This window comes from Thalassophryne amazonica, chromosome 8 (genome assembly GCF_902500255.1).
Source record: "Thalassophryne amazonica chromosome 8, fThaAma1.1, whole genome shotgun sequence".
Taxonomy (NCBI): Eukaryota; Metazoa; Chordata; class Actinopteri; order Batrachoidiformes; family Batrachoididae; genus Thalassophryne; species Thalassophryne amazonica.
In genome coordinates, this window is record NC_047110.1 from 73,674,027 (window position 1) to 73,689,462 (window position 15,436).

The following is a 15,436-nucleotide window of genomic DNA, read 5'->3' on the forward strand; positions in this document are numbered from 1 at the left end:
TATTTCCATGAGGTCATTTGTGGAGAGATGATTATAGAAACAGATGTGATGCTGGAAAAATGCATCTAAATACAACCATTTTTCAAATACAACCATTTTTCTTGAAAGTTTCTGCTACAATACAACCGGTAAATGTAAACATTACAACCCCTTATCCATAAATGTGACATTTATCATATAGTATGATTTGAACTCAACATGAGGAACTTTTTGAGGAGGCAGAAGTAATGTAAATTCTTCAGTTCCTCTCCGCCTCCTCTTCACATGTTGTTCTTACTGTGAAGGTCACTAACTGGTGAGGACCAGACTAATCTGTTACTGGACTTACATTGCCTTTCTGGGCTTAACCCTGCTGTGAGTAAAGGTCATCATTGGCCATCTGTTCGAGAAACACTCATTGTGATTGGCCATATGGTGCAATCAAGCAAGATTTAGGTCCCCTTCAAACATAGTACGAAGTACCGAAATAGATGTTTGATATTTACAATTCAATCAATCAATCAATCAACTTTTTTCTTGTATAGCGCCAAATCACAACAAACAGTTGCCCCAAGGCGCTCCACATTGCAAGGCAAGGCCATACAATAATTATGAAACACAGTCTACGTCTAAAGCAACATAACCAAGGGATGGTCCAGGGTCACCCGATCCAGCCCTAACTATAAGCCTTAGCGAAAAGGAAAGTTTTAAGCCTAATCTTAAAAGTAGAGAGGGTATCTGTCTCCCTGATCTGAATTGGGAGCTGGTTCCACAGGAGAGGAGCCTGAAAGCTGAAGGCTCTGCCTCCCATTCTACTCTTACAAACCCTAGGAACTACAAGTAAGCCCGCAGTCTGAGAGCGAAGCGCTCTAATGGGGTAATATGGTACTACGAGGTCCCTAAGATAAGATGGGACCTGATTATTCAAAACCTTATAAGTAAGAAGAAGAATTTTAAATTCTATTCTAGCATTAACAGGAAGCCAATGAAGGGAGGCCAACACGGGTGAGATATGCTCTCTCCTGCTAGTCCCCGTCAGTACTCTAGCTGCAGCAATTCAGATAAAGGTGAAAACTCGGCATCTGCGTTTCGTGGTTCTTTTAATTTACAAGTTACCCCATATTTTTGGCGACAAGGTGAACTGGATGAGTTTGTTTTCACATTTGTTTTTTTGTTGTTAGCTGTAGCTAGTCAAGTGTTATAGCTAGCTTTCAGTAGGCGGCTATGAGTGAAAACGGTGGAGAGGAACAACAAGCCATCGCCGAGGAACAAGAGGTGGTTGTTGAGAGAAACAGAGCACCAGTCACTGTGGAAAGGGGACACGGAGAAGTACAATGACCTGTGCAGATCATGGGAATGTTTGGGACAATCAGTGAATTTGTGGAGGGAGACAAGGATTGGACCGAGTATGAGGAAAGGACACTTTTTCAATGCTAATGGAATTACTGAAGAGGCTAGGAAGCGCTCGATTCTCCTGAGTGTGTGTGGGGCAAAGACTTATAAGCTGATAAGGAACAGCTACACCACGGAAACCAGGTGAAATTCCATATGCAGACTTAGTCAAACTCGTAAGCAACCACCACAATCCAAAACCATCTGTAATTGTCCAGCGTTTCAAGTCCACAGTCACTTCAGAAAGTCAGGTCAGTCAGTGGCTAACTTCGTAGCAGAGCTTCGACAGCTATCAGAGCATTGTGAAATCGGAGCAGTGCTAGACGACATGCTTCATGACCGACTTGTATGCGGCATAAATGATGATGCAATTCAGCGCCGCTTGCTGAGTGAGACAACACCAACATTGACTTTCAAAAGAGCGCTAGAACTTTCTCCTCAGAGCATGGAAATGGCTGCTAGCAATGCCAAAGACATTCAGAAAGGGCATGCTGGAGCACAACCTGTGGCAGTGCATCATGTAAAGAAAGACGATTCAAAATCTGGCAAACCAGTTGAATGCTTTCGGTGTGGAGGTGCACACTGTGCAAACGAATGCAAATTCAAGGATGCAGTCTGCCATGGTTGCAAGAAAAAAGGACACTTAGAAAAGAAGTGCAGAGGTGCTAAAATAAAACTAAAACTGAAAAGGGGAGAGCAAAGCAAAATCAGGCTGCCACACATCATGTAGAGGAAGCAAGCGAAGAGGCTGTGTGTTCTTTTGACATGTTTGCAGTGGACACTTATGAGGAACGGCCTATGCCATATTATGCCACACTCACCGTACACGGACAGTGTGTCAAGTTTGAGATTGATTCAGGAGCGACCGCGTCGGTCATCAGCGAGGAGACCTACAAGAGGATGTAGAGATCCAAGCCACCACCCCTGACTCCATCAAAGCTCCAGCTAAGGACATACACCGGTCAGCCCATACCCCACCTAGGAGTGTTAAAGGTGAGCATCGTAGTGGGAAATCAGAAGGCTGAGGGGAGACTAGTAGTGGCCAAGGGTAGTGGTCCCAGTTTGTTGGGCCATGACTGGCTCAGAAAAATTAAGCTTAACTGGCATGAGGTGAAGTACACACGCACAACAGAGGACATTCTGCAGTGATACAGTGAGGTGTTCAGAGAGGAGATGGGCACACTCAAGGGAATGACAGTGAAACTGCACATTGACCCTAATGCCACACCACGTTTCTACAAGCCCAGAGTGGTACCCTATGCAATGAAACAGAAAGTGGAGGAGGAGCTGGAGCGCTTACAGGCGCTGGGCATCATTGAGCCAGTCCAGTTCTCCAAGTGGGCAGCTCCCATTGTTCCTGTTATGAAACCTGACAAAACAGTGCGAATATGTGGGGACTATAAACTTACCATGAACCAGGTCTCAAAGCTGGAGGAGTACCCATTGCCATGGGTGGATGACCTGTTTGCAACCCTGGCAGGGGGCAAGTCGTTTACAAAACTGAACATGAGCCACGCCTATCAGCAGCTGCTGCTAGACAATGAGTCCAAGGAGTTTGTCACAATAAACACGCACAAGGGATTGTTTAAGTACAACCGCCTAGTGTTTGGAGTGGCGTCCATTTTCCAAAGGGCAGTGGACAGTCTGTTGCAAGGCATCCCACATGCTACCTGGATGATCTGCTCATTACCGGTGCTACCGAAACTGAGCATCTCAGCAACTTGGAGCAGGTGCTACAAAGACTCTCAGATGCAGGGCTGAGACTGAAAAGAGACAAATGCGTGTTCATGGCACTGAGTGTCACTTACCTGGGACATAAGATAACAGCCGAGGGTATCAGCCCAGTGGAAGACAAAGTGAGAGCTGTCAAGGAAGCCCCGAGCCCCAAGAACATCACCGAACTCAGATCCTTTCTTGGGATGGTGAATTACTACGGCAAATTCTGCAGGACCTTTCAAAGATCTTGGCGCCATTCAGCGGAACTGCTTGTGCATTTCGATCCAGACAAGGAGGTGACCCTCTCATGTGATGCCTCGCCGTATGGTGTAGGGGCAGTGCTGTTGCACGTAATGGAAGATGGATCAGAGAAGCCTACTGGCTTTGCTTCACGCATGTTGAAGGCTGCGGAAAAGGGGTACTCGCAGCTAGACAAGGAAGGTCTGGCAATTGTGCTTGCTGTTAAGCGCTTCCATCAGTACCTCTACGGCCATCCTTTCAAAATCCATACAGACCATAAACCACTGATGAGTCTGTTTGGCGAGACACATTGCATCCCATCACTCGCCTCTGCCCAAATCCAACGTTGGGCACTAACATTGTCAGCCTACCAATACACCATAGTGTACAGAGCAGGAAAAGACAATGCAAATGCTGACGCACTCAGTCGCCTGCCATTGCCCGAGATGCCAGTCACCACTTACGTGCCTCCAGAGACTGTCTTTTCGTTAGAGCAGTTGTCGGAAACACAAGTGACTGCATCCCAGGTCAAGCAATGGACCAAGTGAGATTCTGTCCTGTCCAAGGTAAAGACTTACCTGCTACAAGGCTGGCCCGCAGTGATAGAGGGTAAGGATTTGAGGCCTTATGTGAAAAGAAAGACTGAACTGAGCTTACAAGATGGTTGCATCTTCTGGGGGACGAGGGTCATCGTACCTCCCCCAGGCCGCTTACAGATCATGGAGGAAGTGCATGAGACACATCCAGGTGTGTCTTGCAAGATCCTATGTCTGGTGGCCAAGAATGGACTTAGACCTGGAAAACAAGGTGAAATTATGCTCACAGTGTCAGGCCAATCAGAAAATGTCACCACCAGCTCCCTTGCATCCAGGGAGTGGCCAGACAGTCCCTGGTCTAGATTACATCTGGACTTTGCAGGGTCCTTCATGGGGCAGATGTTTCTTGTCATGGTCGACGCCTACTTTAAGTGGACAGAATGTCACATCATGGGCAACATAACAGACCCCTCAACCATTGAGAAACTCAAACAAGTGTTTGCAGTTCATGGTCTACCTGACACCCTAGTCACGGACAATGGTCCAACCTTCACAAGTGAGCTGTTCAGTGACTTCATGCAACAGAATGGAATCCGTCACATTCGTACAGCTCCTTTCCATCCAGCATTGAATGGACTGGCGGAACGTGCTGTACAGACAGTGAAGGAAGGTTTGAAGCGCATGACAGGTGATTCTCTGAGTACTAGACTCTCATGTTTCCTGTTCAAGTACCGCCTCACACCTCAGACCACTACTGAACGTACACCAGCAGAGATGTTGATGGGCCGTAGGCCTAAGTCAAGGCTAGATCTGCTTCGCCCTGACTTGAAAGCAAAGGTAGCGAGAAAGCAAGAAAAGCAGAAGGAGAGCCGCGATCTTCATGTGAAAGAGACTGCTGAAACCAGGTGACAATGTCTATGTGAAGAATTTCTGCAGTAACTACCAGCAGCAATGGCTTCCTGGGGTTATCCTGACACAGAATGGTCCCGTCTCCTACGTCATCAAACTGACAGATGGACGAGTGTTCCGCAGGCATCAGGACCACGTGCGGCTGCGTCATGATAAAGGCCCAGAAACTGTCAGCACTGCAGAGTTGCCACTGGTGACTCCTGGAGGAGCGTCTCCGGCAGAGGAATCGCCACCGGAGGTATCTGTACCACCGGCAGAGGATGGACAGTCACACACCAACACACAGACACCACAGAACCCTTTGGTGACCGCAGCACAGGATCCTCCCAAAGCTCCAACGCCTGTGGTGACTGCTGTTTCACAGGAGACAGTGCACAGATCACAGCGTGCTCGAAAGCCTCCTCTTAGACTGAATATTTGATAAGTGTTACTGCTTTTCTTTGATAATGCATATTCCATGTTCCGTTATGTGTATGCAAAGATAATTTGTGTTTGATGTGTTAAGGTCAGTATAGGTGTATGAAAGTAATTGACACCAGATCAATTTTCAGTTTCTTGAAGTTAATAGTTACGTATTGGAGGAATTTCTGAACTTAGTGGGGGGTGTGTGTTGTAATGCAGTAAATATGGGCAATGTACATTATTACCAGTAGGTGGCACTCTATGACCATTAGAATGTATGGATGTGTACTACTGCTATTGCCAGCAAGGAAAAAAGAACAGGAGAAGACTACATGTTCCTGAGTCATGCGTTGGTTCTCTCACACACCGAAATAGATGTTTGATATTTACAATTCAGATAAAGGTGAAAACTCGGCATCTGCGTTTCATGGTTCTTTTTATTTACAAGTTACCACAATTACAGTCAAACGTCTGTAAGAAACTGCTGTTGTTGCTTCTCATGATATAATAGAGTTCACATCCTACATGCAAAGTGATTTTTGTTGCAGATGCGATACAGTAGGACTGTTGACTGTTAGACACTTTAGAACTGTAACATTAGTGTTTGAAATTTTTTTTCTCCATCATTTTAAAATGTGCTCAATATTTCTGTTCTAAACAAAATCAAATGCTGTTTTTGTTGTTTCTTATTTTCAAATCCATAAACCAACAACAAAAATGACTTCTATACAACTGTACTTCCATTAATCGCTGAAAAAGAAATTACCGTAAAAGCCTGAATAAATGCAAACTCATTTCCTAAAAATTACAGCAAATCACCTCAAAGAAATTGTCTTTGAAATTGTTGGTCTGACATGTTTGAGTGCACTTTATGTTCATATTGTCTTGCCCTGTTGTTTGATTTATTATGGTACTCTGCATTATTTACTTACTTCTCTATGTTTCGAACATAAGATTACTGGAGTGAGTGAATGAGCAGGTTTGCAAAATTTCCATAAGTAACTCCATTAAAACTACTTCAGTATTTTTGATCTTCCCAGTTTCAGTATTTCATGATTGACCAAAACACCTTGATTCCTTGATGTGACCTCAGAGGACATTTGACCAATCTTTATCCAGTTTGGGCAGAATATAAGGACAGATGTTTAGCTCCTCCTGTGCTGTGATGTCACAGTCAGAGCCTTCGACGGTCTGTCAAGGAATGGGATGTCTGTTTGCACTCAGTCACCTCGTCTCCTGGGATGGTCCAGCTTTGAACCTTAAGCTGAGTGTTATGTAAGGAATCATCCACTAGGATGATTACATTTCAAGTTGATAATGTTTTTGATTAACTGTTTAGAAGAAGAAAATGGACGAATAAAACAAGCTGATTTTGCTTTTTTTTTTAATACTGCTTGCAATTTTCCATGTTTGTGTCTGCAGTTGATGGACTCTGCAGTGGGCTGCATTAGTAGTGACATTATGTACAGTTGCACAAGGACAAATCGGATCACAAATGAGAAGTCACTGCAGAACAGTAATCAGTTCTACCCAAATAAAGTAGGAACTTGCAGGCTACTGGTGCATCTTCATCAGCAGGAACAGGCCAAATCCACAGGGATTCCCTGCCAATCACAGGGTCATGGTGGTACTGTATCCTAATGATTTTTCCAAAGCGTTTACCCCCTCTGTTTGTCAATCTGTTGTGTTTTATTGCACCAAGCAGATCCAGCAACACTGACACAGATTTAAATCTCAAATTAAAATTTAAAGTTCCCATAATGTATCACCAGAGTATCATTTTGTTACACCAAACTTTACAGTTGCAGAACCACAAGTGCAATCAATGTATTAAACAAACAAACAAACAAACTCAATTAATTAACTTTTACCCATGCTGTTGTGAAAGTGTAGGTACACGGACCCACAACAGGGGGCGTAATGAACGGACAATGGAGAAAGGTGAATAACAAGTTTTACTGTTGTGAAACGAGCACAACGAATACAACAATTAACAATTTGGGGTCGAATCCGCTGGTGTCGTGTGGGCAGGCTCGAAGGTAGGAGACGTCCGTCTCAGTCGAACCGGAACCACCCAGATCTCCTCTGCCACCGAACCCTGGAAATACTGGAACCGCCAAGTCCCGAATTCCCAGGTGGCCACTGCCTCCGCTCGTCGGATCCGGTACTGCTGGCGGGAGAGAGCAACAACACACAGGTGTGGATGCGACAGCACCCAGTAACGGAGAGGGGAAGAGCCGCCTCCACCTCTTGTCAATATATAACAGGAAGGTGAGTACTTATCCAAGCAATTTAGCTATCAGTAGTCAGCAGTCCTGAAAAGGTTTAAGTTTTAGCTGGTTATTCAGACTATGAATGCAGAGAACGTTACCTCAGTCTTAAGGCGATATCTCGGCACTGAGGTGGAGACGCCGTCCTGATGATATACCCCCGGGCTGAGTGGAGTCAGCTGTGTCCAGTAATGGGTGACAGCTGTCACCCTGACTGCTCTCGTACGGCGGCGGCGCCCTCTGGTGCCTGGAGCCCGCACTCCAGGCAGGGCGCCCTCTGGTGGTGGTGGGCCAGCAGTACCTCCTCTTCAGCGGCCCACACAACAGGACCCCCCCCTCAACGGGCGCCTCCTGGCGCACGACCGGGCTTGTCCGGATGGCGACGGTAGAAGTCGGCCAGGAGGGCCGGGTCCAGGATGAAGCCCTTCTTCACCCAGGAGCGTTCTTCGGGGCCGTACCCCTCCCAGTCCACCAGGTACTGAAAACCCCGGCCCATTCGACGGACGTCGAGGAGCCGGCGCACGGTCCAAGCCGGTTCCCCGTCGATGATCCGGGCAGGAGGTGGTGCCGGACCCGGGGTGCAGAGGGGTGAGGTGTGATGGGGTTTTATCCGGGAGACATGGAAAACTGGATGAATCCGCAGCAAGGCCGGAAGCTGGAGCCTCACTGCGGCGGGATTGATGACTTTGAGGATTGTGAAGGGACCAATGTATCGTTCTTGGAGTTTGGGGGAGTCCACTTGAAGGGGAATGTCCTTGGTGGACAACCACACTTCCTGCCCAGGACGATACTTGGGGGCCGGGGCCCGCCGCCGGTCTGCATGTTTCTTCGCCCTCGTCCGGGCCTTCAACAAAGCAGAGCGGGCGGCACGCCACACCCGACGGCACTTCCGTAGGTGGGCCTGGACCGAGGGCACACCGACCTCTCCCTCGACCACCGGAAACAAGGGGGGCTGATACCCCAAGCACACCTCAAACGGGGAGAGGCCGGTGGCTGATGACACTTGGCTGTTGTGGGCGTACTCGATCCAGGCCAGGTGGGTACTCCAGGCCGTCGGGTGCGCAGCTGTCACACAGCGAAGTGTCTGCTCCAGTTCCTGATTTGCCCGCTCTGCCTGCCCGTTGGTCTGGGGGTGGTACCCAGACGAGAGGCTGACCGTGGCCCCCAGTTCCCGGCAGAAGCTCCTCCAGACGTGCGAGGTGAACTGGGGACCGCGATCGGAGACGATGTCTGATGGTATTCCATGCAGACGGACGACGTGGTGGACCAGGAGGTCCGCTGTCTCCTGGGCCGTTGGGAGCTTCGGGAGGGCCACGAAGTGGGCCGCCTTGGAGAAACGGTCCACTATCGTGAAGACGACGGTGTTCCCTGGGACGGCGGGAGACCCGTGACGAAGTCCAGGCCGATGTGGGACCAGGGGCGATGAGGCACGGGCAGTGGCTGTAGCAGCCCTGAGGTCTTTCGGTGGTCTGCCTTGCCCCTGGCGCAGGTGGTACAGGCCTGGACGTAGTCCCGGATGTCGGCCTCCAGGGACGCCCACCAGAAGCGTTGCCGGACGACTGCCACGGTCCTTTGCACCCCAGGGTGACAGGAGAACTTAGAACCGTGACAGAAGTCCAGGACTGCAGCCCTAGCCTCTGGTGGGACATATAGTCTGTTCTTTGGTCCGTGTCCGGGGTCCGGGTCACGGGTCAGGGCCTCCCGGACGGTCTTCTCCACGTCCCAGGTGAGGGCGGCCACGATAGCGGACTCCGGGATGATGGGATCCGGGGGATCCGACGGTTCCGTTTTGACTTCGTCTTCATGCACCCGGGACAATGCATCCGATCTTTGATTCTTGGTCCCGGGACGGTAGGTAATCCGGAAGTCAAAACGGCCAAAGAACAGTGACCAGCGGGCTTGCCTGGGGTTCAGCCGCTTGGCGGTCCTGATGTACTCCAGGTTCCGATGGTCAGTGAAAACCGTGAATGGCACGGCTGTTCCCTCCAACAGATGTCTCCACTCTTCGAGGGCCTCTTTCACAGCTAGGAGTTCCCGATTGCCGACGTCATAGTTCCGTTCAGCGGGGGTCAACCTGCGGGAAAAATAGGCACACGGGTGAAGGACCTTATCGGTCTTCCCGCTCTGGGAGAGCACCGCTCCTATCCCTGAGTCCGAGGCATCCACTTCAACCACTAACTGGCGGCTAGGATCGGGCTGCACCAGAACTGGTGCAGACGAAAAGCGCCGTTCAACTCCTTGAACGCGGCTTCGCACCGATCCGACCAGGTGAAGGGGACTTTTGGAGAGGTCAGGGCTGTCAGGGGGCTAACTACCTGACTGTAGCCCTTAATGAACCTCCTGTAGAAATTAGCAAAGCCGAGGAACTGTTGCAGCTTCCTACGGCTTGTGGGTTGGGGCCAATCTCTCACCGCCGCAACCTTGGCCGGATCAGGGGCGACGGAGTTAGAGGAGATGATAAACCCCAGGAAGGACAAAGAAGTGCGGTGGAATTCACACTTCTCGCCCTTCACAAACAGGCGGTTCTCCAACAACCGCTGCAGGACCTGACGGACATGCCGGACATGAGTCTCAGGATCTGGGGAAAAGATGAGTATATCGTCTAGATACACGAAGACGAACCGGTGCAGGAAGTCCCGCAAGACATCGTTTACCAACGCTTGGAAAGTCGCGGGAGCATTAGTGAGACCGAACGGCATGACCAGGTACTCAAAATGACCTAAGGGGGTGTTAAATGCCGTCTTCCATTCGTCTCCCTTCCGGATCCGAACCAAATGATACGCATTCCTAAGATCCAGCTTGGTGAAGATTTTGGCTCCATGCAAGGGGGTGAACACTGAATCCAACAAGGGCAACGGGTATCGGTTGCGAACCGTGATTTCGTTCAACCCCCTGTAATCAATGCATGGACGAAGCCCGCCATCTTTTTTACCCACAAAAAAGAAACCTGCACCCATCGGAGAGGTGGAATTCCGGATCAACCCGGCAGCTAATGAGTCCCGGATGTAGGTCTCCATTGATTCACGCTCCGGCCGTGAGAGGTTGTACAGCCTACTGGACGGGAACTCACTGCCTGGAACCAAATCAATGGCACAATCATACGGGCGATGGGGAGGAAGCGTGAGAGCCAGATCCTTGCTGAACACGTCAGCGAGGTCATGGTACTCCGCCGGCACCGCCTTCAGATTGGGCGGGACTCGGACCTCCTCCTTAGCTTGGGAGCCGGGAGGAACCGAGGAACCTAGACACTCCCGATGGCAGGTTTCGCTCCACTGAACCACTACCCCGGATGGCCAATCGATCCGGGGATTGTGCTTTAGCATCCAGGGAAAACCCAAAACCACACGGGAGGTGGCCTGAGTCACAAAGAACTCGATCACCTCCCGGTGGTTACCTGACACCACCAGAGTTACTGGAGGTGTCTTATGCGTGATTGGTGGGAGTAGGGAGCCATCTAGCGCCCGAACCTGCACAGGCGAGGTAAGAGCCACCAGAGGGAGCCCTATCTCCCTGGCCCATCTACTGTCAAGCAGATTCCCCTCAGAGCCCGTGTCCACCAGTGCTGGGGCCTTCAGGGTTGAATCCTCAAACAGGATCGTGACTGGGAGTCGTGTAGCAATGTGGGTGTGTCCCACGTGAATGTTTTGGCCCACCCCTGGCCCAGTCTCTAGGGGCGGGCGTTTGGCGTTTGACCGCTCGGGGCAGTCTCTCACATGGTGCTCTATTGAACCACAAACAAGACACGCTCCGTGGGTCCATCTCCTCTGTGCATCTGGTGCCCTAAATGTTGCCCTACTCGTGTCCCTAGCTTCGTCAGTAGGGGGAGCTGTGACCCCACGGAGCGCAGGGGCTGTGGAGCGTGGGGAAGGCGGAGCTCGATCGGAACCGGAAGGGAGAGGGACGACGCGTGCCTGGCCACGCCCTTCGCCTCGTTCCCGACGGCGTTCTTCTAACCGGTTGTTGAGTCGTATGACCAGATCGATGAGCCCGTCTAAGTCCCGCGGTTCGTCCTTCGCCACCAGGTGCTCTTTTAGGACCAATGACAGTCCGTTTACAAAGGCGGCGCGGAGGGCAGTGCTATTCCAGCCGGATCTCGCCGCCGCGATGCGGAAGGCGACTGCATAGGCAGCTGCGCTCCGACGCCCCTGTCTCATTGACAGTAGCGCGGTTGAAGCGGACTCTCCTCTGTTGGGATGGTCGAACACCGTTCTGAGCTCCCGTACAAACCCAACGTATGTATGAAGGAGCCGTGAGTTCTGCTCCCAGAGCGCTGTAGCCCAAGCGCGTGCCTCCCCGCGAAGCAGATTTATTACATGAGCTACTTTGCTAGCATCAGTCGCGTACATCACGGGACGCTGTGCGAAGACGAGCGAACACTGCATCAGAAAATCCGCGCACGTCTCCACACAGCCTCCGTACGGTTCTGGAGGGCTTATGTATGCTTCTGGGGACGGAGGAAGGGACCGTTGAACGACCAGTGGAACGTCACTTTCACGCGCAGGGTCCTCGGGAGGGAGAGTCGCAGCGGCGCCCCAAGGGCGCGCCTCCACTTGTGCGGCGAGAGCCTCCACCCTGCGGTTTAGGAGAACGTGCTGCTCGGTCATTAAATCGATCCGAGAGGTGAAAGCGGTGAGGATCCGCTGCAACTCACCGATTACCCCTCCCGAAGCCGCCGACGCGCCTTGGTCTTCCATTGGCCGTTCAACAGCCGGTTGACGCCCCTCGGGGTCCATGACGCTGGCCGAGATATCCTGTTGTGAAAGTGTAGGTACACGGACCCACAACAGGGGGCGTAATGAACGGACAATGGAGAAAGGTGAATAACAAGTTTTACTGTTGTGAAACGAGCACAACGAATACAACAATTAACAATTTGGGGTCGAATCCGCTGGTGTCGTGTGGGCAGGCTCGAAGGTAGGAGACGTCCGTCTCAGTCGAACCGGAACCACCCAGATCTCCTCTGCCACCGAACCCTGGAAATACTGGAACCGCCAAGTCCCGAATTCCCAGGTGGCCACTGCCTCCGCTCGTCGGATCCGGTACTGCTGGCGGGAGAGAGCAACAACACACAGGTGTGGATGCGACAGCACCCAGTAACGGAGAGGGGAAGAGCCGCCTCCACCTCTTGTCAATATATAACAGGAAGGTGAGTACTTATCCAAGCAATTTAGCTATCAGTAGTCAGCAGTCCTGAAAAGGTTTAACAAGTTTTAGCTGGTTATTCAGACTATGAATGCAGAGAACGTTACCTCAGTCTTAAGGCGATATCTCGGCACTGAGGTGGAGACGCCGTCCTGATGATATACCCCCGGGCTGAGTGGAGTCAGCTGTGTCCAGTAATGGGTGACAGCTGTCACCCTGACTGCTCTCGTACGGCGGCGGCGCCCTCTGGTGCCTGGAGCCCGCACTCCAGGCAGGGCGCCCTCTGGTGGTGGTGGGCCAGCAGTACCTCCTCTTCAGCGGCCCACACAACACATGCTTTCTAATGAAATGTAAAAATGAAGTTTCCAACCTAGATTGTGTCAGATTTATTCAGCTGTATCCCAGACTGTGCCAAATTAAAGATGTTAATTAAATGCTTGACTTTAATTTAAAACAATCATAAGCCTAGTCAAGGCTCAAATTAAAATAATTATCGTCCTGGCTCTGCAAGTGAACAGTTTAGGTTTCATTATGCTCATTTAGTTCTCTTGATGGTTGCATGTTCTTTTGCCAAAAATAACTGTCATCACAACATTGTGCATATTAAACAGTACATACAGTAGAGTTGTATTTACATTTTCTGTTCACTGGTAAAACCAGTCCCCATGCAATGTATCTTATCACATATTACAACACAAATCTGCCAATTAATCATAAACCAGCCCTCATGAGGTACAAGGAAAAAATAGGGCTGATAAATCATACACTCGTCTGATCAGTTTTACTGCCCTGACTCTTAAGAACAAAATACTTCTTTGGGCCGATGTTTTGCTAAGACAATAGAAATATGCTTTATAGTGGTTAATGTTGCTTTTCTGACACTTTAATTCAGAAATTATTTCTGTCTATGAAGCTTCAGTTGCATTTCATGTTTATGTTGTGATTTTTGTTAATTCCATGCAATTCAGCAAAGTTATTTCTTTCATTAAAATACCTGAATACATTTTCAAACAGGTCACAGTACAATGAGAAGGAGAATGTGTTCCACAAGGTCCTTGAATGCTTCACCTCAGGGAGCTGTGGTGGGTGATTGCTACTTTCGCTTGTATGCTTTGATGCTTTCCTCACCAGAAAACCTCTCACTTCTGAGTTCACCATTGATATAGCGTGGTTCCTGCTGCCACCAGATGTTTTTCTTAATGACAGGTTGGTTGGTTGGTTGGTTTATATGGTTTATTTTGGTTTTGGTTATTTTGGTATATTTGTTGGTTAATTCACCCTTTTGCCGAGCACTGGAAATAGAAACATGCAATTGCACACGCTCCAAACATACTTTCATTATGCACTTAAGACGGTGCTCCATAGATCATCAAGATAGGGTTCAATATCTCCAACACTCATGGGCCCACAGTAATCAAACATAGTGCATGGGTAGTCTCTGTTGGAGAAATATTCACCATAGTAACAATGACCTGATTTGCATAATAATTAGGTCATGGGATCAGTGAATGCAAAATCTACTTTTGGGTGATAGAGACTATATTACTTGAGCTGGGCACACAAAATTTTTGCAGACCCTACTCCATGACACCCACTGGGTGGGTGGATCATCTTCCTATTTAGGTCATGAGGTTATTCAATACAGAATGTTATCCAGAGCTGAGTGAGGGATTTGCTGGTTCACGGTAGTTCTGCATCTATGGTCATAAAATTTAGACATACGGTTCAGATAATCCTAGAATAGCGTGAGTTCATTTTTAAAGGTCATAGCTTAAGTTTCAAGGTCAAAGGTCATGGAAAAAGTGAAAATCGCATAATCAGCCATAACTTTGGAACTACTCACCATAGAACTTCCAATTTGGCTCATATTGTTCCTCTTCGGGAGATACCTTCTGACTGCTTTGACCTTTGACCTTGACCTTCAAAAGTTCAGTCAAGGTCATAGTTGACCCCCCCCCCCCAAAAAAAATATATTTTGTATTTAAATCTGATGTGTAGAAGTGGTGTATTGAGTCCTAGAATACAGTGAGTTCACTTTTCAAGGTCACAGTTCAAATTTCAAGGTCAAGGTCACACAAAATGTAAAAAATCCATAATCAGTTTAGATCCTACTTGAATTTCATCATTCTGAAATGTAATTTTGGTCAATGTCTAATTGGAATTTTTAAGTGGAACCACTTGTAGGCACATTGTTGGCTTCATGTCAGAACTCAGTCACAGTGGCAACGGTTGGAGGTTTTTGCACTTTTGATTTTCAGTAAATATGTTAAAGGGTTGACAACAAATAAATAAATAAATAAATACATAAATTAGTGTGTGAAAAGTCATCAGTGAGCTGCATCAATATTGTGTTTGTGACTCAGACTCATTATCACATGAGCTGATTGTTGCATCACAATCCTAATATTGTTCATATTTCTGAACTAGTAATCTTGTTGAGTAAATTTCATTACTTGTTTGCAAAATTTATCTTTCCACATTTATGTTATCAAATTAAATACAAAGAAATCGGACAGTATGTTTTTCTCATATTAGTGTTGAACTAATCATTGCTGAACTAAATGGCTACGTCCTTCATGTGAATCACTTTGTGTGTATTTCATAGTGAAAGAGAGACAATCAGAGAGTAACAAACTGACTGCAGCCAACTGTGGCATCTGGTCATGAGTGTAACAGCTGGCATTCATAGAAGATTGCTGTGGACCACTCACACTTTCTTATTACGGTTCAAAATGTCACATGGCTCAGGATAAGACAGCAACAATCCTTCCAAATCCAGCCAGAAAACAAATGATTCATGCATGTTGGAGGAAATAGTTTTGCTGCCACTTAAAGTGTCAATGATCAGCA

At 48.6% G+C, this 15,436-nt stretch overlaps 1 pseudogene; it reads left to right on the plus strand.

Annotated features, from left to right (window-relative positions):
* The first annotated feature begins 1,387 nt into the window (after positions 1 to 1,387).
* LOC117514928 lies at positions 1,388 to 5,193 on the plus strand (annotated as a pseudogene).
* The last annotated feature ends 10,243 nt before the right edge of the window (positions 5,194 to 15,436 follow it).